Source organism: Aethalodelphis obliquidens, unplaced genomic scaffold (assembly GCF_003676395.1).
Source record: "Aethalodelphis obliquidens isolate GAN/ISIS:26980383/991018 unplaced genomic scaffold, ASM367639v1 scaffold1, whole genome shotgun sequence".
NCBI classification, from domain to species: Eukaryota; Metazoa; Chordata; class Mammalia; order Artiodactyla; family Delphinidae; genus Aethalodelphis; species Aethalodelphis obliquidens.
In genome coordinates, this window is record NW_020837945.1 from 77,287,998 (window position 1) to 77,308,661 (window position 20,664).

Genomic DNA, 20,664 nt, shown 5'->3' on the forward strand with positions numbered 1-20,664 from the left:
TTATTTTTATGTTACAATCTTGCTCTTCTACATATGTGCCATATATATATATCAATATATATACACACGTGTGTACAGGTAGGTATACGTGGTGTATGCATATATGTACGTACACATAGACGTCATAGATACATAGTAAAACAACTTAATTGAACACAGAGGAAACAAAAGGTGTAACCATGAAGAAATTTCATTTTTCTCTCCCATGATCCTTTCAATCCATTCGTTTTGGGCCATTTCTTCCCCTGCCTCTAGGATGAAATCTAGGGTAGGTCCCATGACATTTCTGTCATTCTTAGGTAATATAAATTCTTTTGGTCATTTCAAGGCACAAAGACACAGCCTCATTCCAGTTATGTAAACATCTGTACTCCTGTACAGAGGCGAAGCCCTTTGCAGCCAATCCTCCTTCGTGCAGGCCTCCCTCATAGCAACGTGCCTGCCACGGTCTCTGCCCTTTAGATTTCTTGGGCCCGAGACAGACAGCAGTCCATTATGTCTCTCCAGGTCCAGGGAACAAATACCAGGCTTTCAGTGTAGATGAGTTGGAACTCCTTTCTCTGGACTTAAAGTAAGGTATTAGAACTATCATTCTCCTCTATGGTGCCAGGGAAGCGGGATTCAATACATGTCAGTCTCCAAAAAGCTCTCCTAATATTCATCTCTTTTCTTGGAGATAACTTTGTCTTTTTCTGTCAACGGATGGGGAAGAGTGGGCAGGGTGGAGATAGCTGGCCCACTAAGAGTTGCAAAACTGGTTCTAAGACACCTCTTTTGCAACTCTAGCTTGGGATCCCTCATCTCATTTTGGAGTGTGGTATTTACTGTCTAGTGACTTCAGTCAAAACTGGGACTAAAAGAAAATAAAAATTAAAAAATTAAAAATTAAAAAATAGGGCTTCCCTGGTGGCGCAGTGGTTGAGAGTCCACCTGCCGATGCAGGGGACACGGGTTCGTACCCCGGTCCGGGAAGATCCCACATGCCGCGGAGCGGCTGGGCCCATGAGCCATGGCCGCTGAGCCTGTGCGTCCGGAGCCTGTGCTCCGCAATGGGAGAGGCCACAACAGTGTGAGGCCCGCACAAAAAAATAAAATAAAATAAAATAAAAATAAAAAACCAAAAACCTGGGACTAAAATGGTTCCAATGGAAAAACCTCTACACATACTCATTTAGTGTTAGACTGAAACTCTAGTGCTCATCCTGGCTAGACCACACCTGGAGTCACTGAGTTGACTCCTGAGTACATCATTTAAGAAAGACTGGAGCCCACCTAGAGGAGAAGGTTCCAGTTAGTGAAGTTAGTGAGGAGATTGGCAGCTATCTCATATTAAGTATAACTGAAGGAAGTTGGGAAGAAGAGGGTATTTTAAATCTAAATAAAGGAGATAGTAAACACAACAGTGGGTTTTAAATAATGGAAGGGTTGTCAAACGGGAAAGGAATAATAATCCTTAATAATAATCTTGCTAGGAGGCTTCAGAAAACATAACTAGAAAATACTGTAAAAGCGCAGAAAGGCAAAGTTGTGTTCAATTCAGGAAGAATTTCCAAAAATCAGAACTGACGGAAAGGGAAGTGGTCTGGTCTGATGGGTTTCTTGATACTGGAGACATTCAAACAGAGAAAGGATTACCATTGGCAGAGGGTTCATGAATCAGTTCACGATGGGATAATTGTACTCTGATTTGGAGAATGCTTGGAGGGCATGGGGTCCAGGAAAACTTGTGCACTTAAGTTATCTCTTACCTTACACAGAATTTGAGTCTTTCTTAAGCAAACCTTAACGATGACTCAGTGAATCATTCGTCAAAAATCACACCTCAACTTCAGCAGTAATGCATGTATCATTACTCATTCTGTAACTTACTTCACCTTGAAAAACAAGATTTTCATCATGGTACAGTATGATTAAGCTATCAAGGGTGCTCTAGGGGAACTGCAATGTAATGAACCTGGTATCGAAGGTTAGCATCTTATTCTCTTTGAGGTAACAGGTAACTCATGAAACCATTCTAACATGAAACTTTTCTCTTCAATGGCCTGCACCGTTTCACATATATCCTTATGTTCATTGTTAAAATGGTGTTAATTAAATCTATCAGAATCAGGGTTTATTTCACAAGTTGAACTTTCTTCATTTGACTCAAGCGCATTCACTTGACAGTTGTGATTTTTTTCCTCACCATTTTGCATTTCCTTCTTCTTGTTTTCTCTCTGCGTATTTAAGCATTCACTTAGGGAGTCAGTTTCAGTTCTTCTTTGTAAATTATGAAGGCTATATGAATGGTGAATGTTCAGTGTATACTTAGTCCACGTTGAGCAGGAAAATATTGAAATTGTCAGGAAATTGTAGGAGATGTTCTTATAAGCTATCAGGTTGTGTCCTTATCATTGTCCTTGGGCTCACCTTTACAATCCAGTTGGCTTAATTGATGTATTCTTAACTCAGCTCTTTTGGAATGAAAATTGCGCAAAGTCCCTATCTAAGACAATAGATGACTAATTTGGGGTTTCATTCAATACACTGGTGCTAGATAATGTCAGTGATAAAAATAATGGTATAAAGGGCCTAGAGGCAGAAGGACAAAGTATATGATGAGTAAGCCCTGTGTGCTCTGCTGTGCAGAGAGTTAAGTATATGTTTAGGACGGTAGAGGAAAAGAAAGCTGGAGTGGCAAGTTACAGTCACATTGCAGAAGATCCTCAACCCTAGGTTAAGGAGTGTGGATTAACGTGCTATTTGTTGAGAGCCACTGAAAGTTTTAGACAAGAGAGTGAGAGTGGTCAAGTAACAGACAGGTCAGGTAGCCTCCCTTTTTACTACTACTTATAAATTAATTCCTAACTGCCCTAATCCTTAGCCTTTAAACCAGAAGATCTGCTACCAACCAGGTGTGGGGAAGCTAATAAAAACAAGTTCTAGTCAACTAATTATATTTTAGGAAACTATTTCCGGTCCTCCCTCTTCACTCTGTCCCGTGCACTTTGCTGCACATCACCCTGTACCACTGCCCTGTCTTCCTGAATCCAGAGCCTTTGTAGTTTATCTGTCATTTAAATCCCAGCACTGACCCCTTGGACTTGGGAAGTTGACGTATTCCCTAGCTTTTACCTTTGGTGCTCCCGAGGGCATAGCTCAGGCTCACCCTCCTGGCCAATCTGAATAACCTCCATTGCATCCTCTGCAGCTCTGGTCCTGGGGACCTTACTTTGTATCAGTTAATTTGCAAGATCTATTTCCTTCTGCCCACCAAGGGGAAGCAACTCCAAGCCTTGATTGTCCCTCTGATTCCTTGGCAGGTGAGCTAAAATTTTACTAATTTATAAAAAATCCACCAGCCTAATTTTTGTAAATCTTCATAATTTTTTCCAGCAGTATTTTCACAGTCAACTTTGAGCTGGAAAAGCAGGAGGGAATGAGAAGAGAACAGAAACTCAAAGGTCTTGACTATTGAGGGGAGAGGAGGCAAGGATGGGTCATTTTGCCACTCCCTCCCTGTATCCTCACTGATGCCCCATGTAGGTGACCATTGCCTGAACCACGAATACCCTGTCCTTTCCTGAATTATACCTTTGTTCATGCTGCTTTGTCATCAGGAATGACCCCCAATAAAACCCAAAGTCCACTTATCCCAAACCTATATATCCTTAAAGATGTCTTTTTCATAAAGCCTCTTACTAATAATGCTGGATGAAAATTATCTTTCTAATGTTTCCTCTATACATCTTGTGGTAGTTAACTTTCTGTGTCAAACTGATTGAGCTAGAGCTTGACCAGATATTTGGTCAAGATGACCAGGTATTTCTGTGAAGGTGTTTTGGGTGAGATTAACATGTAAATCAGTACTCTAAGTTAAGCAGATTGCCCTCCCTAATGTGAGTGGGCCTTGTCCAATCCACTGAAGGCTTGAGTAGAACAAAAGTTCTGACCTTTCCCTGAATAAGAGAGAATTCTTCCTGCTGGACTGCCTTAGAACTGGCATTTGGCTTTTTTCCTCCCTTCAGCCTTGAATTGAAACTGAACTTGGGTCTAGAGCCTGCCAACCTTAAAATGAGAGCTACACCATTGGCCTTCCTGGTTTTCAGACCTGTGCACTTTGTATCTAGTTCTTCTGGGTCACCTGGGTCTTGCCTACGCACCATGCAGATCTTGGGATTTGATTTGCCCACCTCCATAATCGAGTGTGTGTGCATGTGTGTGTGTGTGTGTGGGTGTGTTCATGTCTCTGGAGAACCCTAATACACATCTAATAAGAAGATTATGTATCACCTCTATTTGCTCATTCAGTCCTTCTCAACAGAGTTTCCTTTCTAGACATTAAGCAGTTTCTTTCTTAACCTCTGGTTACTTCTGTCCCTTAACATATGTTTACGCTATCTCTTCTGGATGAAATGCTTTTTATTTTTCTCACCATTTATTATAATCCTAATCATCAACCCAGGGATGAATATTAACTTTACAAAGCCTTATATGATATCTCTAGCTCACTCACCTCTCTGTCTGACATGTAATCAATAACCACATAGTTTAGCATGCCATCATTTCAAGTTTTCTATACACTATTTTGATGTCTCCAGATGATGTTTAAGAAACAAACAAACAAAATTCACCAAGTAGAAAGTCTGTGTCAGGCACAGGGTTAGTTACTTCAAATCCAAATATTAATAAAACACCATTCAAGAAGTTTGCAGTTGATTGGGGGAAGAGATGAAGAGATAGATAGATAGATGATAGATAGATAGATAGATCTTGTATTGAAGTATATGTTTTTGAAAAATGTTTTAGGAGCATAAATGATGGAGTGATTGATATCTCTAGGCAATCATTACAAAAAGCTTTGTGGAAGAGAAAATGGTTGATTTGGTTAAGTGATAATAATTCGTTAAACATAAAGGAAGGGAACAGACAAGGGAAACATCTTGAGCAAAGAGAGAGGTGTGTGAATGTGCATCACATTATTGAGAAATGAGTTTGTGACAAGTACCAATAAGCAAGCAGGAATCCTTTTTTGTTTTATTTCATATTTTGCCTGTACTTTAAATGTTCCACAATATCAAGTACAGTGATGGCATCTTTGTAGAAGCTCACGTGCTGGGGATGTTTATTTGTTTGTTTAAAATTTTAAGCCCCATAGAAGTAGGAACTATGTGAATAGCTTTATTGAATGCTAGGTTTCAATAAATACACGTTGAGTGAATGAATAAATGAATGAATAAATTCCATGTGCCAGGCATCATGCTAGGCACTAGAAATACATCAAAGAACAAAATATTCTAGTGGAGGAAAGATATTCAATAGTATTTACGCTCTTAATAGATAGTTGATGTTTTTCTGTGAGATAAAGCTATAAATTTAGCATGAGTATTCTAAAGAGGTCCTTCAAAGGTGACCCAGTTATAATATAGCTTATTTAGAATGTATCTTATGTTCTAGATGCAGGGTATTTTAATAGAAAATATTGGGCTGGAGTTCCATATACTTGGTTTCAGTTCAAGGTACATTTTAGATTTTCTTAGCTTGTATTACATGAAAATAAAGGACCTTTAATCCTACTGTATAGCACAGGGAACTATATTTAATATCCTGTGATAAACCATAATGGAAAAGAATATGAAAAAGAATGTATATATATATGTAAAACAGAATCCCTTTGCTATACAGCAGAAATTAACACAATATTGTAAAACAAAATAAATAAAATAATAAAATAAATGTTAAAAAGGTCCTTTAACAACTGTCCAGTAATTTGATCATTTTAGATAGCCAATCTATATAACTGAGGCTTAAAACAAAAAAATCAAGTATATTTCTCTACTTATGCATCAAATGAGCAAAAAGGTCTATATACAAGTGCTTAAAGAATTTATGAAAAAATTCTGTATCAACATTCCTAATTTTAATCATATTTAATTGGAGTTTATAGGCATTTTCATTTGTATTATTTCATTTTGTATTAAAGACACAATTGGAGAGGCATCATATCACATACAGAAGAGGAAAATAAGGATCATTTGTTTAATTACTTACCCAACCTGATGGAGCTGGAAGGTGGCAAAATCAGGGTTTGGATCCAAGGCAACCTAAGTGGAGCAGAGGCAAGCATCCAGTGGAAACTATAAAAGACAATAGAGGTAAGTCAGGGAAATGGAAGTCCTCCAGAGGACAGCAGACTCACTTAAACCTGGCAAGTGTTCAGGGACAGTTTCACTCCACCTGTTACCTGTCCAACATTCTGACTCCTTAATCCTAAAGCAGGAGTCAGATGTAAGATCCGTCCTAACCACCACTGAATAGGAAAGAATCAGGACCTGGCTCTCGTGATATTTGGATTACCATCCTGGTAGGACGAAAGCTCTCTGCTGAAACTATGAAGCATGTCATTTTACTTGTTTGAATTTATCAGTGAAATAGTTTCAACCCATCTGCCCTCAGGGAGGCAGTGACATCACTCATGAAGGGTGGAAAACTCCATTGTACTTCATGTCCTGTTTTATGCACGTGTATAAACACTGTGAAGTTCTAACCCCCTTCAGGAAAACTTTCTCCTCCCACTCTTGCCTCTTCTCACTCTTGTCTCCCAAACTCACCTGCTGAGATGCTCTTCCATCTTCCAGGATCTTCTCAAATGTTATCATTGTTTCAGTGCATTGCAAGGCTCCTATTTTTATGTAATCTCTCCTTTGAGTCAATATTAACTCTTAGCTTGTATAACATTTATTGAGGGCTTATTACATGCTATGGACTAAGCTAATTGATTTTTGAGTGTTATCTTTTTACTTTCTCCCAACAATCATAAGAGGTAGTTCTATTATAAACATATACTTTATGGATAAGGAAACAGATGATTAGGGTGATATTGTAACTTATCCCAGTTTTCACAACTAGCAAATGATGGAGCCAGGATCCAAACCCAGGTCTGACTGACTCCAGGGAAGGTGGTCCTGATATTACTATGCACTATAGACTTCCACATTGCATTATCACCATACCTTTTTCTACTAAGTCACTGGAAACCCATGGTTAAAATTGGAAAGCTACCTTGGATTAACAGATGAGGAAACTGAGGCTCCAGTAAAATATCTTATCCTAGGTGACTCAATAGTTACTGAGATTGATTAGACCCAAAACCCCTCCACTTCACACTTTACATAGTGCCTGAGAGATTCATAAGGCCATGGAAGGCACCTCCTCGTCCTCTTATCACCTACAGTATTGCACAGATATTTTGTTTATAGCAAGTGCTTAAGAATTCAATTTATTGGAAGTTTTTGTGATCAGAGATCATTAATTAGAACACACTGAGATATTACAGCATATCATGATTATTAATTACACACATAGAATACACACTAGTAACTATAATTTACTTGCATATCTAAGGAGTCGTTAAAACAGAAGAGCAAAGAGTTGGTTTTGTTTTTGTTTTTTTAACCTGGGACCAACTAATCTGATAAGCTAAACTGATTTACAGATATAAAACTAACTAAATTTGATAAAGCGCAAAATGGAGCCCAAGAGTCGAAACTCTTATGATAGAAGGAGACCAATCATGTGATTCCTCCATTTTAGTGAAATGTTCCAACTACAAAATTCAAACATTAGTGAAAAAAATTCTTTGGGAATCAAATGTATTAGGAGTAATTCCTTCATGCCTCCTTTACCACATTGCTCCCCATTACCCTTTTAAAGATTCCCATCACTCTACGGATAAAATACAAAGTGTTTAACATATCATGCAAGATCTTTCTCAATCTGACCCTTCTCTGCTTCTCTAGATTCACCTGTTATGACTTCTAACATGCAGCGATGTTCCTTTGAACCAATGACTATCTCTCCAGCATTTGGAAAAAGCTTTTCCCTCTGCCTGGAAGATCCTTGCCCTTCCCCTTTCCTCACCATTTAACTAACTCCTCTGCCTCTTTCTGGACTCAGGTTTCATTACCTCATAGCTGGTTGACTCTAAAACCTGTTTGCTCAACAGAATCACCTGGGGAGTGGTTATCAAAAAGTAGATACCTGCAGAGATTGTGATTTCCAAACATCATAAATTCTTAAAATATCTTCCAGAGATTCGGGGAATTCACTGCCATAGATAACTTCCCTTTTACATCAGACTGTTATTGTCTGTGTCTCTCCTCCCTATCAGGTTAAGAGCTCTTTATCAGCAGAGACATGCCTTCCACTTCTCTAATGCTAGCCAGCATTAGATCAGTAATAAACACTGGATGAGTAAATGAAGTGGGCAAATCATCAGCATCTTTGCTCAAATTGTTTCCTCTGGCTATACATGAGCATATCTACACCATTATTTTCTGATAATCTTTTCAGATTCTCTTAGTTAAAGTTAATTTCTCCTTGCTGTATATTACTATGGCAGACATTTTTATTTCTTTTTCTCTTGTAACACTTTATAGCCTGTTTTATATTTATGTATTTGTGCGTGGCTCCCTCTGAATTCTGAGCCCCTGATGTCAGAGACTAAGTCTTTTTCAATTTTGTGACTCTTTAAGCAGTCATCAACATACACTATCCATACTTGTTGAATTAAACCAAAATTTTAATTTCTTTAGGTTTCTAATCTTTCATATTCCCAGAGTAAATAAAATCCTTATGATCACATAACATATAACATGCAGAAATAGATCCAATAATCTTAAGTTGATCTCATAGGCAAAGCTTTTGATTCCCAAGCTTTATGAGGACCACACTCATATCAATGTGATATCTATATATGTATATGTATGCATATATATATATATATGAGGGTGTGTGTGTGTGTAACACACACACACACACACACACACACACATCACCAACAAGAAGAGAGATGAGGTTTCAGACCTTTGGAGTAGGACATAATCTGTACAGGAGTGCAACGACTCAACATTCTTTTTTTTAACATCTTTATTGGAGTATAATTGCTTTACAGTGGTGTGTTAGTTTCTGCTGTATAACAAAGTGAATCAGCTATACGTACACATATATCCCCATATCCCCTCCCTCTTGCGTCTCCCTCCCACCCTCCCTATTCCACCACTCTAGGTGGTCACAAAGCACCGAGCTGTTCTCCCTGTGCTATGTGGCTGCTTCCGACTAGCTATCTATTTTACATTTGGTAGTATATATATGTCCATGCCACTCTCTCACTTCATCCCAGCTTACCCTTCCCCCTCCCCACGTCCTCTAGTCTATTCTCTACATCTGTGTCTTTATTCCTGTCCTGCCCCTAGGTTCTTCAGAACCTTTTTTTTTTTTAAGATTCCATATATATGTGTTAGCACACGGTATTTGTTTTTCCCTTTATGACTTACTTCACTTTGCATGACAGACTCTAGGTCCATCCACCTCACTACCAAGAACTTGTTTCTTTTTATGGCTGAGTAATATTCCATTGTATACATGTGCCACATCTTCTTTATCCATTCATCTGTCAATGGACACTTAGGTTGCTTCCATGTCCTGGCTACTGTAAACAGTGCTGCAATGAACATTGTGGTACATGACTCTTTTCGAATTATGGTTGTATCTGGGTATACAACCAGTAGTGGGATTGCTGGGTCGTATGGTAGTTCTATTTTTAGTATTTTAAGGAACCTCCATACTGTTCTCTATAGTGGCTGTATCAGTTTACATACCCAACAACAGCGGAAAAGGATTCCCTTTTCTCCACACCCTCTCCAGAATTTACTGTTTGCAGATTTTTTTGATGATGGCCATTCTGACAGGTGTGAAGTGATAGCTCATTGTAGTTTTGATTTGCATTTCTCTAATGATTAGTGATGTTGAGCATCCTTTCATGTGTTTGTTGGCAATCTGTATATCTTCTTTGAAGAAATGTCTGTTTAGGTCTTCTGCCCATTTTTGGATTGGGTTGTTTGTTTTATTGATATTGAACTGTATGAGCTGCTTGTATATTGTGGACATTAAACCTTCGTCAGTTGCTTCATTTGCAAATATTTTCTCCCATTCTGAGGGTTGTCTTTTTACCTTGTTTATGGCTTCCTTTGCTGTGCAAAAGCATTTAAGTTTCATTAGGTCCCATCTGTTATTTTTGTTTTTATTTCCATTTCTCTAAGAGGTGGGTCAAAAGGATCTTTCTGTGGTTTATGTCATAGAGTGTTCTGCCTGTGTTTTCCTCTAAGAGTTTTATAGTGTCTGGCTTTATATTTAGGTCTTTAATCCATTTTGAGTTTATTTTTGTGTATGGTGTTAAGAAGTGTTCTAATTTCTTTCTTTTACGTGTAGCTGTCCTGTTTTCCCAGCACCACTTATTGAAGAGGCTGTCTTTTCTCCATTGTATATTCTTGCCTCCTTTATCAAAAATAAGGTGACCATATGTGTGTGGGTTTATCTCCAGGTCTTCTATCCTGTTCCATTGATCTATGTTTCTGTTTTTGTGCCAGTACCATACTGTCTTGATTACTGTAGCTTTGCAGTATAATCTGAAGTCTGGGAGCCTGATTCCTCCAGCTCCGTTTTTCTTTCTCAAGATTGCTTTTGCTATTCAGGGTCTTTTGTGTTTCCATACCAATTGTGAAATTTTTTTGTCTAGTTCTGTGAAAAATGCCATTGGTAGTTTGATAAGGATTGCATTGTATCTGTAGATTGCTTTGGGTAGTATAGTTATTTTCAAAATGTTGATTCTTTCAATCCAAGAACGTGGCATATCTCTCCATCTGTTTGTATCATCCTTAATTTCTTTCATCAGTGTCTTATAGTTTTCTGCATACAGGTCTTTTGTCTCCTTAGGTAGGTTTATTCCTAGGTATTTTATTATTTTTGTTGCAATGGCAAATAGGAGTGTTTCCTTAATTTCTCTTTCAGATTTTTCATCATTAGTGTATAGGAATGCAAGGCATTTCTGTGCATTAATTTTGTATCCTGCTACTTTACCAGGTTCATTGATTAGCTCTACGAGTTTTCTGGTAGCATCTTTAGGATACTCTATGCATACTGTCATGTCATCTGCAAACAGTAACAGTTTTACTTCTTTTTTAAGAATTTGGATTCCTTTTATTTCTATTTCTTCTCTCATTGCTGTGGCTAAAACTTCCAAAACTATGTTGCGTAATAGTGGTGAGAGTGGGCAACCTTGTCTTGTTCCTGATCTTAGTGGAAATGGTTTCATTTTTCACCATTGAGAGCAATGTTGCCTGTGGGTTTGTCGTATATGGCCTTTATTATATTGAAGTAACTTCTCTTTATGCCTACTTTCTGGAAGGTCTTTATCATAAATGGGTGTTGAATTTTGTCAAAAGCTTTTTCTGCATCTATTGAGATTAACATATGGTTTTTCTCTTTCAATTTGTTAATATGGTTTATCACATTAATTGATTTGCATATATTGAAGAATCCTTGCATTCCTGGGATAAACCCCACTTGATCATCTGTATGATCCTTTTAAAGTGCTGTTGGATTCTGTTTGCTAGTATTTCGTTGAGGATTTTTGCAAGCATGTTCATCAGTGTACTAGCCTGTAGTTTTCTTTTTCTGTGACATCTTCGTATTGTTTTTATATCAGGGTGATGGTGGCCTCGTAGAATGATTTGGGGAGAGTTTCCCCTCTGCTATATTTTGGAAGAATTTGAGAAGGTTAGGTGTAAACTCTTCTGTAAATATTTGATAGAATTTGCCTGTGAAGCCATCTAGTCCTGGGCTTTTGTTTGTTGGAAGATTTTTAATCACAGTTTCAATTTCAGTGCATGTGATTGGTCTGTTTATATTTTCTATTTTTTCCTGGTTCAGTCTTTGAAGGCTGTGCTTTTTTGTTGTTGTTGTGCTTTTCTAAGAATTTGTCTATTTCTTCCGGGTTGTCCATTTTATTGGCATATAGTTGCTTGTAGCAATCTCTCATGATCCTTTGAATTTTTGCACTGTCAGCTGTTCTCCTTTTTCATTTCTAATCCTGTTGATTTGAGTCTTCTCCCTTTTTTTCTTGATGAGTCTGGCTAAGGGTTTATCAATTCTGTTTATCTTCTCAAAGAACCAGTTTTTAGTTTTATTGATGTTTGTTATCATTTCCTTCAGTTACTTTATGATTTCTTTCCTTCTGCTAACTTTAGGGGTTTTTTGGATCTTTTTTCTCTAATTGCTTTAAATGTAAGGTTAGGTTGTTTATTTGAGAGTTTTCTTGTTTCTTGAGGTAAGATTGTATTGCTATAAACTTCCCTCTTAGAACTGCTTTTTCTGCATCCCGTAGTTTTTGGGTCATCCTGTTTTCATTTTCATTTGTTTCTAGGTATTTTCTGATTTCCTCTATGATTTCTTCAGTGATCACTTGGTTATTTAGCTGTGTATTGTTTAGCCTCCATGTGTTTGTATTTTTTACATTTTTTCCTGTAATTTATATCTAGTCTCATAGCATTGCAGTCAGAAAAGATAATTGATACAATTTCAATTTTCTTAAATTTACCAAGGTTTGATTCGTGACCCAAGATATGATCTATCCTGGAGAATGTTCCATGAGCACTTGAGAATAAAGTGTATTCTGTTGTTTTGGGATGGAATGTCCTATAAATATCAATTAAGTCCATCTTGTTTAATGTGTCATTTAAAGCTTGTGTTTCCTTATTTATTTTCATTTTGGATGACCTGTCCATTGGTGAAAGTGGGGCATTAAACTCCCCTACTATGATTGTATTACTGTCTATTTCCCCTTTGTTTGCTGTTAGCATTTGCCTTATATATTGAGGTGCTCCTATGTTGGGTGCATAAATTTTTACAATTTTTATATCTTCTTCTAGGATTGATCCCTTGATCATTATGTAGTGTCCTTCTTTGTCTCTTGAAATAGTCGTTATTTTAAAATCTATTTTGTGTGATATGAGAATTGCTACTCCAGCTTTCTTTTGATTCCCATTTGCATGGAATATCTTTTTTCCATCCCCTCACTTTCAATCTGTATGTGTTCCTGAAGTGGGTCTCTTGTAGACAGCATATATATGGGTCTTGTTTTTGTATCCATTCAGCCAGTTTAGGTCTTTTGGTTGGAGCATTTAATCCTTTTACATTTAAGGTAATTATCGACATGTATGTTCCTTTTCCCATTTTCTTAATTGTTTTGGTTTTGTTCTTGTAGATCATTTGCTTTTCTTGTGTTTCTTGCCTAGAGAAGTTCCTTTAGGATTTGTTGTAAAGCTGGTTTGGTGGTGCTGAATTCTCTTAGCTTTTGCTTGTCTGTAAAGGTTTTAATTTCTCCATCGAATCTGAATGAGATCCTTGCTTGGTAGAGTAATCTTGGTTGTAGGTTTTTCCCTTTCATCACGTTAAATATGTCCTGCCAGTCCCTTCTGGCTTGCAGAGTTTTTGCTGAAAGATCAGCTGTTAACCTTATAGGGATTCACTTGTATGTTATTTGTTGTTTTTCTCTTGCTGCTTTCAATATATTTTCTTTGTATTTAATTTTTGTTAGTTTGATTAATGCATGCCTTGGCATGTTTCTCCTTGGATTTACCCTGTCTGGGACTCTCTGCACTTCCTAGACTTGTTTGATTATTTCCTTTCCCATAATAGGGAAGTTTGCAACCATATTCTCTTCAAATATTTTCTTAGTTCCTTTCTTTTTCTCCTCTTCTTCTGGGACCCCTATAATTCGAATGTTGGTGCATTTAATGTTGTCTCAGAGGTCTCTGAGACCGTCCTCAATTCTTTTCATTCTTTTTTCTTTATTCTGCTCCGCAGTAGTTATTTCCACTATTTTATCTTCCAGGTCACTTATCTGTTCTTCTGCCTCAGTTATTCTGATATTGATTTCTTCTAGAGAATTTTTTATTTCATTTATTGTGTTGTTCATCATTGTTTGTTTGCTCTTTAGTTCTTCTAAGCCCTTGTTAAACGTTTCTTGAATTTTCTCCATTCTATTTCCAAGATTTTGAATCATCTTTACTATCATTACTCTCAATTCTTTTTCAGGTAGACTGCCTATTTCCTCTTCATTTGTTTGGTCTCATGGTTTTTTACTTTGCCCTTTCATCTGCTGCGTATTTCTCTGTCTTCTCATTTTGCTTAACTTATTGTGTTTGGGGTCTCCTTTTCGCAGGCTGCAGATTTGTAGTTCCTGCTTTTCTGTTGTTTTTGTTGTCTGCCTCCAGTTGATAAGGTTGGTTCAGTGGGTTGTGTAGACTTCCTGGTGGAGGAGACTGGTGACTGTGTTCTGGTGAATAAGGCTGGACCTTGTCTTTCTGATGTGTGTCCGGTGGTGTGTTTTGGGCTGTTTGTGAATTTATTTTGATTTTAGGCAGCCTCTCTGCTAATGGATGGGGTTGTGTTTCTATCTTGGTTGTTGTTTGGCATGGGGTGTCCAGCACTGGAGCTTGTTGGTCTCTGAGTGGAGCTGGGTCTTTGTGTTGAGACGGAGATCTCTGGGAGAGCTCTTGCCAATTGATATTATGTGGGGCTGGGAGGTCTCTGGTGGTCCAATGTCCTGAACTCGGCTCTCCCTCCTCAGAGGCTCATGCCTGACACCCGGCCAGAGCACCAAGACCCTGTCAGCCACATGGCTCAGAAGAAAAGCTTGAAAAAATAAAAGAAAGAAAATAAATAAAATAAAGTTATTAAAATAAAAAATTACAAAACTATATTATTAAAATTAAAAATTAATTTTAAAAAATGGAATAGACCAACCAAACCAATAAACAAATCCACCAATGATAACAAATGCTAAAAACTATACTCAGATAAACATAAAAATCAGAAAGTAGTCTGTTGCATACAGCAAACCCCGAGTCTACCCTTGCTCCCAAAGTCCACTGCCTGAATTTTGGGATGATTCATTGCCTATTCATGTATTCCACAGATGCAGGGTACATCAAGTTGATTGTGGGGATTTAATCCGCTGCTCCTGAGGCTGCTGGGAGGCATTTCCCGTTCTCTTCTTTGTTTGCACAGCTCCCAGGGTTCAGCTTTGGATTTGGCCCCGCCTCTGCATGTAGGTCGCCTGAAGGCATCTGTTCTTCTCTCAGACAGGACGGGGTTAAAGGAGCAGATGATTCGGGGGCTCTGGCTCACTCAGGCTGGGGGGAGGGAGGGGTACGGATGCGGGGCGATCCTGCAGTGGCAGAGGCCAACGTGACGTTGCACCAGCCTGAGGTGTGCCCTGTGTTTTCCCTGGGAAGTTGTCCCTGGATCACGGGACCCTGGCAGTGGTGGGCTGCACAGTCTCCTGGGAGGGGAGGTGTGGATAGTGACCTGTGCTTGCACACAGGCTTCTTGGTGGCTGCAGCAGCAACCTTAGCATCTCATGCCTGTCTCTGGGGTCCACGCTAATAGACGTGGCTCGCGCCCATCTCTGGAGCTCATTTAGGCAGTTCTTTGAATCCCCTCTCTTCGTGCACCCCGAAACAATGGTCTCTTGCTTCTTAGGCAGGTCCAGACTTTTTCCCGGACTCCCTCCCAGCTAGCTGTGGTGCACTAGCCCCCTCAGGCTGTGTTCTCGCAGCCAACCCCAGTCCTCTCCCTGGGATCTGAACTCTGAAGCCCAAGCCTCAGCTCCCAGCCCCCGTTCGCCCCGGCAGGTGAGCAGACAAGCTTCTCGGGCTGGTGAGTGCTGGTTGGCACCAATCCTCTGCGTGGGAATCTCTCCAGTTTGCCCTCCGCACCCCTGTTGCTGCGCTCTCCTCCACGGCTCCGAAGCTTCCCCCCTCCGCCACCTGCGTCTCCGCCCGCGAAGGGGCTTCCTAGTGTGTGGAAACCTTTCCTCCTTCACGGCTCCCTCCCACTAGTGCAGGTCCCGTGCCTATCCTTTTATCTCTGTTTATTCTTTTTTCTTTTGCCCTACCCAGGTACATGGGGAGTTTCTTGCCTTTTGGGAAGTCTGAGGTCTTCTGCCAGAGTTCAGTAGGCGTTCTATAGGAGCTGTTCCACATGTAGATGTATTTCTGATGTATTTGTGGGGGGGAAGGTGATCTCCATGTCTCACTCCTCCGCCATCTTGAAGCTGTTCCAAAGAGACAAGATTCTTAATAATAAATAAATCTGTAATAGACGGTTTTGGAAAAATTTATTCTGAAGGCAGTGTGGATTAGTTTGCAAATTGTGCCTCAACCAGCCAACCCCAATGTTTCTTCAGTTCCAATCTATGCCAAGCAGGACCTGTCAGTAAAACAGTAAGTGAGAATGGTTGTGATGTTTGGCAAAGTGAAGGAGGTGGTTACTGGACTTACTGTTGCAATGTGAAAATCAGAAATCAAGATATTGAGACAACGGAGACATAAATTTGGAACTAGGTAACTAATCAAGTATTTTTTAAATGAAAGAGCTAAGCTAAGGAAAGAGTGAAGAATGGACAAGGTTTAGAGAAGGAACATCACCCGGGGAAGGTAACATTTGAGTTGGAGAAACTGAATTGTCTAAAACCAGAAAACCTATGAATCACTTACTTTGGATTAACTCACAAATACCTTGTTGGGTAGAGGGTAGACTCTTGAAGGGAATCAACTGCAAATGTTGAACAAACAGATAAGTAATGAATGAATGAATGCATGAAAGAATATCTGGCTCAATTTATGTCCATAATTTCAAGTAGTACCATTACACTCTGTTCTTTAAAACTTCTGCCGTCCTCTTTAAGCAGACATGTCTAACTCTCTCAACTGTAACTGGGTTACAACACAAAACAAACTGGTTTCTTCCTTAATGGGCCACACCCATGTCTGAAGCATTTTCTCTTACTCCCATTATGTGGGTCTCCCTTCAGCTGAGGTCCTGCATGCCTAAGGGTTTTCTCTGGTCTGACCCAACTCAGATCTATAATGAGGCTATACTCATAACCCTGACATTCCAAAGAGACCAGAGGTTGAAGCAAAATTACATGCTAAGTCTTCAAAACAAAATACAATAACCTAAATCCCCTTGGTCAGTTAATATTTGCAAAAATGCTGTCAGTAAGTTTTTAAGCAAACACCATTTATTTGATCTTCCGGAATTATATGTGAAAGGAAAAGGTAGGACTGCTTACCATTTACCCTAAAGTGTCATTCACTAAACTGGAGTTTGGACATTCCTTCTGAATGTATAAAAATAACAGGGGTAGGTGTAGGAAGGAGAAAAACAGAAATATAGTACTTCACAATAACACACAAGAGATCTTTGAAAGTTTTGTAAACATATACCCCTTTTTATAAAGAAACATGGTTCAGATATAAATCCATAGACCTATAAATCCAATGTCATTTAAACTTATTTAACTGTTTGCTACTCTGCTACTTTGAATTTGAAGATACCACATACAATGATAGACCTAATTACACTTTGGTTATATTCTTATTAAAGAGGCTTAAAAAAATTAGAGCCAATATAGTATTAAAACTCAGCATATAGTATGTATAAACTTTTTAAAATCTTCTTTTAGGTATTGTAGCCTTCAGGGGTTTTTTTAAACAACAACAACAAAAGACTCTTTTCTGTTTAATAACTGGTATTGTTGAATTTTTTTAAATAGGTGTCAACTGAAAAATTAATTCTAATAAATGATGTGCCTGGATCTAGCTAGATATGTTGGTGTCTGGATGTGGTCGAGAACTCATGAATCTTACATGCTGAACTGCACGTGCTGCACGTATTAGGTTCAACCACAAGAAGTTTGTTTTCCAAACAGGTGGCCAACTTCGAGTCCAGTCCTGCAGAGTGTTAGGGAATTGAGTGTTTCATGGTATTAGAAAGGAAAGGAGGAGAGGGAAGTAAAGAGTCAGCTTGCCACTCCTTTCAATAGCATCCTTCAGAAACTGAACTTTTTCAGATCTAAAGCAGTTCATGGAACTTGTTGAAAACTTACATGTTTGACCCTGTACACATTAAGGACCCCTGATTGTCTCAGGGGAAACCACAACCACCACACACATACACACACACACACACACACACACACACACACAGGCTATTTTCAATGTTGAGGGAAAATGGAGAAACTCTTATTGTTGCTTCCAGTGATGGATGGTCCTACCTCTCACATGGTAGATCAATATAGATTCTTGGTATCTGAAGTTTTTTGATCTGCATTTTGATCTCTATAGAACCTTTCTGTGTCTGAGTTCTATGCTTACATAAGATATAAACTAACAAGCTCAAATTTTGCTGCCTAAAATCCCTCCTCTTACTGTCATCAACCATAAGAGAGGAGAAGCACCCAAGATAACCCCTGGGAAGATTCTCCTTACAAAAGTGGAAGAAAAGGGGAGTCAGGAGTTTCCTAACAAGCAAGAAGAGCTTTTTAATTGCAGGGTAACTGTGTATAAGGATCTCTTGGATCTCTAACTAGACTATAAAAACAGTACTATGACTGCCTTCTATTTATAAAAGTATGGGCACATTCTGAACTGTCATATATTTTCTATGTCATTGATTGGTTCTGAAGAAACAGTCATAGATTTTCTACATCATTGCCGGATTCTGAGAAATTTATTCATAAAAAAAACCCTGTTGCCTGAGCACTGTATTAGATATTGGATAATCAAAGATGACTAAGAATGTTTTCTAGGAGCTCACAATCTACCTTGAACACAGTAGCATCATTTGGGGCAATGTAAGTTAGTTAAATACCATGTGTTACAGCTATATTTGAGGCATATACACTTCTCATACTAAAGAAGTTTCAAAAAAGATGAGTCTCTTTTAAGACTTTTGTTAAAAAACAGAATGAATTCAAGGTTTCTCTACTTAAGCTTGCCAAGCAGACTGGGAACCAGGAAACATATTTCTTTTTCATAAATGAGTCACTCTTAAAAATACAACATGTTCTTTGCCTGTATGGTTTATGGAATCACTAATAAAATGTTTCTACTGTCATAGGTATGAAGTAAGAATTTGCTAGCTAATAGTCTCAGTAACACCCTTGAGTTGGAGGTAAGTTATGGATAAGGAACAAGGAGCAAGGCGAATGACTCAATGGACAAAGGCTCTGCAAGACCCAAGTTTCAGCCCCGACTCAGACATATATTCATTATTTTAAGAAAAATATTTCACTGCCTTTACACTCATCTTCAAAGCAAGGGGAGGAACAGAAGGGAACTCTCAGCTCCGTAAAAGTTTTATTCTAATTTGAACTTCCTAAACCCTACATATGTCAAACAGGGAACGAGACAGAGTAGGGTTAGTTATGTCAGGGACTAGAGGCAGAAAAAACAAATGGGTTGCATTTTGAGAACTATGCTGATATACAATAAGGAAGGAGAGACAGCCAAAAATACCAGAAGTGAGCAGTCAAAGCCTAATACCAATAGTCAGGAATAGGAGCCTGAGAAGCAGTCCCTGGCAAGCAGATCAGATACACAGATCAGAAACAAGCCACCTGCATTACGAAGACCTTGATAACTAAGGTAGGTCTTTGCCAATTCCCAAGCCTTTGTGTTTCTGTTTAAGAAAAGGAATAGAGAGCTAATTTGCATGTAATTGTTAGGTGCCAAGGGCCATATTATGTACTTCCACAAATGCTAGCTCTTTAATTCCACTTGCTTTTGAGGAAACTGAGGTTCAGAGAGTGTTACTAACTGGCCCAAGGTTCAAGGGGGCATGAAAGAGCCGGATGTCAATTCTGAAAGGATCTGGTGATGAGCCCTTTGGCTGAAAGTGAACCCTGTTTCTTTTTGCAAAGCTTTTCAATTCTTTAGGTTGGGTAAAACGAAAAACAAAAAATTTTCAAATGCTTTCAAAATTAAAGATCTACCATTAACCAGACTTCAAGTACAGTAAGTCCTGCCAGGATGTGAGCTAAGTAGGAAATGAGGAAAGCTAGGAGGTAGGGCCTGGGACCCAGAGATGAGGCATAATTCATGTTACAGCAGGTGCTCAGAGCCACATTAAGCCCACTGAGATATGAAAAGGAGGTAGAAGACAGAAAAAAAGATCGTGATAGCCATGAACAGGGATCAGCCCAGCCAGGCAGATATTCAACTACCTGGGGCAGCAGGCATGTAGGCTCCAGTGTCAGAGAGTCTGGTGTCTGGCAACATATAGAACCAAGAAGAATGGCAGAAAGCGTGAGGGCAGATGTCTGGGTGCCTAACTTGAAACTGGGGTTCAGGAGTGGGCAAAATCTCAGCTGCCAGTTGAATTGGACAGAATAATCCAGTGTCCTATCCATTAATTAGCAAATCAATAATTTATTTTGCATTTACTGAGTTCAGTTTTTGTTAGAAAAAGGCTAGGATAATTTACTCCAAAATTTAAACAGTCAGTAGTTCCCTTTTAGTATAATACCTTCTAGGTCCATCAATGTGAACACAAATGGCAAGATTTCATTCTGTTTTTTATGGCTGAGTAATATTCCTATATATATACAGTTGTGCCTCCAGGTGAGACTGCAGCCCTGAATCAGAAACACCCGACTAAGCTGACCCTGTGCTCCTGACCCATGGAAACAAATGTTTGTTATGCCAGTCTGCTAAATTTGGGGATAATTTGTAACACAACATTAGATACCTAACGTAATAATTTAAACTAATCCAATCAGTGCATTTCATTCTTCTTGCCACAGTGATAGAATGGTGGGCATTTGATCTAAGTTGGTGCATTTGGGGTGACTTTCAAGATTCTTAGTGGGGATTCCAGTACATGGAGAGTCTCCTGTCTCCTAGATGGTAAAATGTGCATATGTAAATGTTGGATCCATTCTGCCAGGATGAGGAAAGCCACCTGGAGGACAAAGCTTTCATTCTGAAGAGGGTAGAA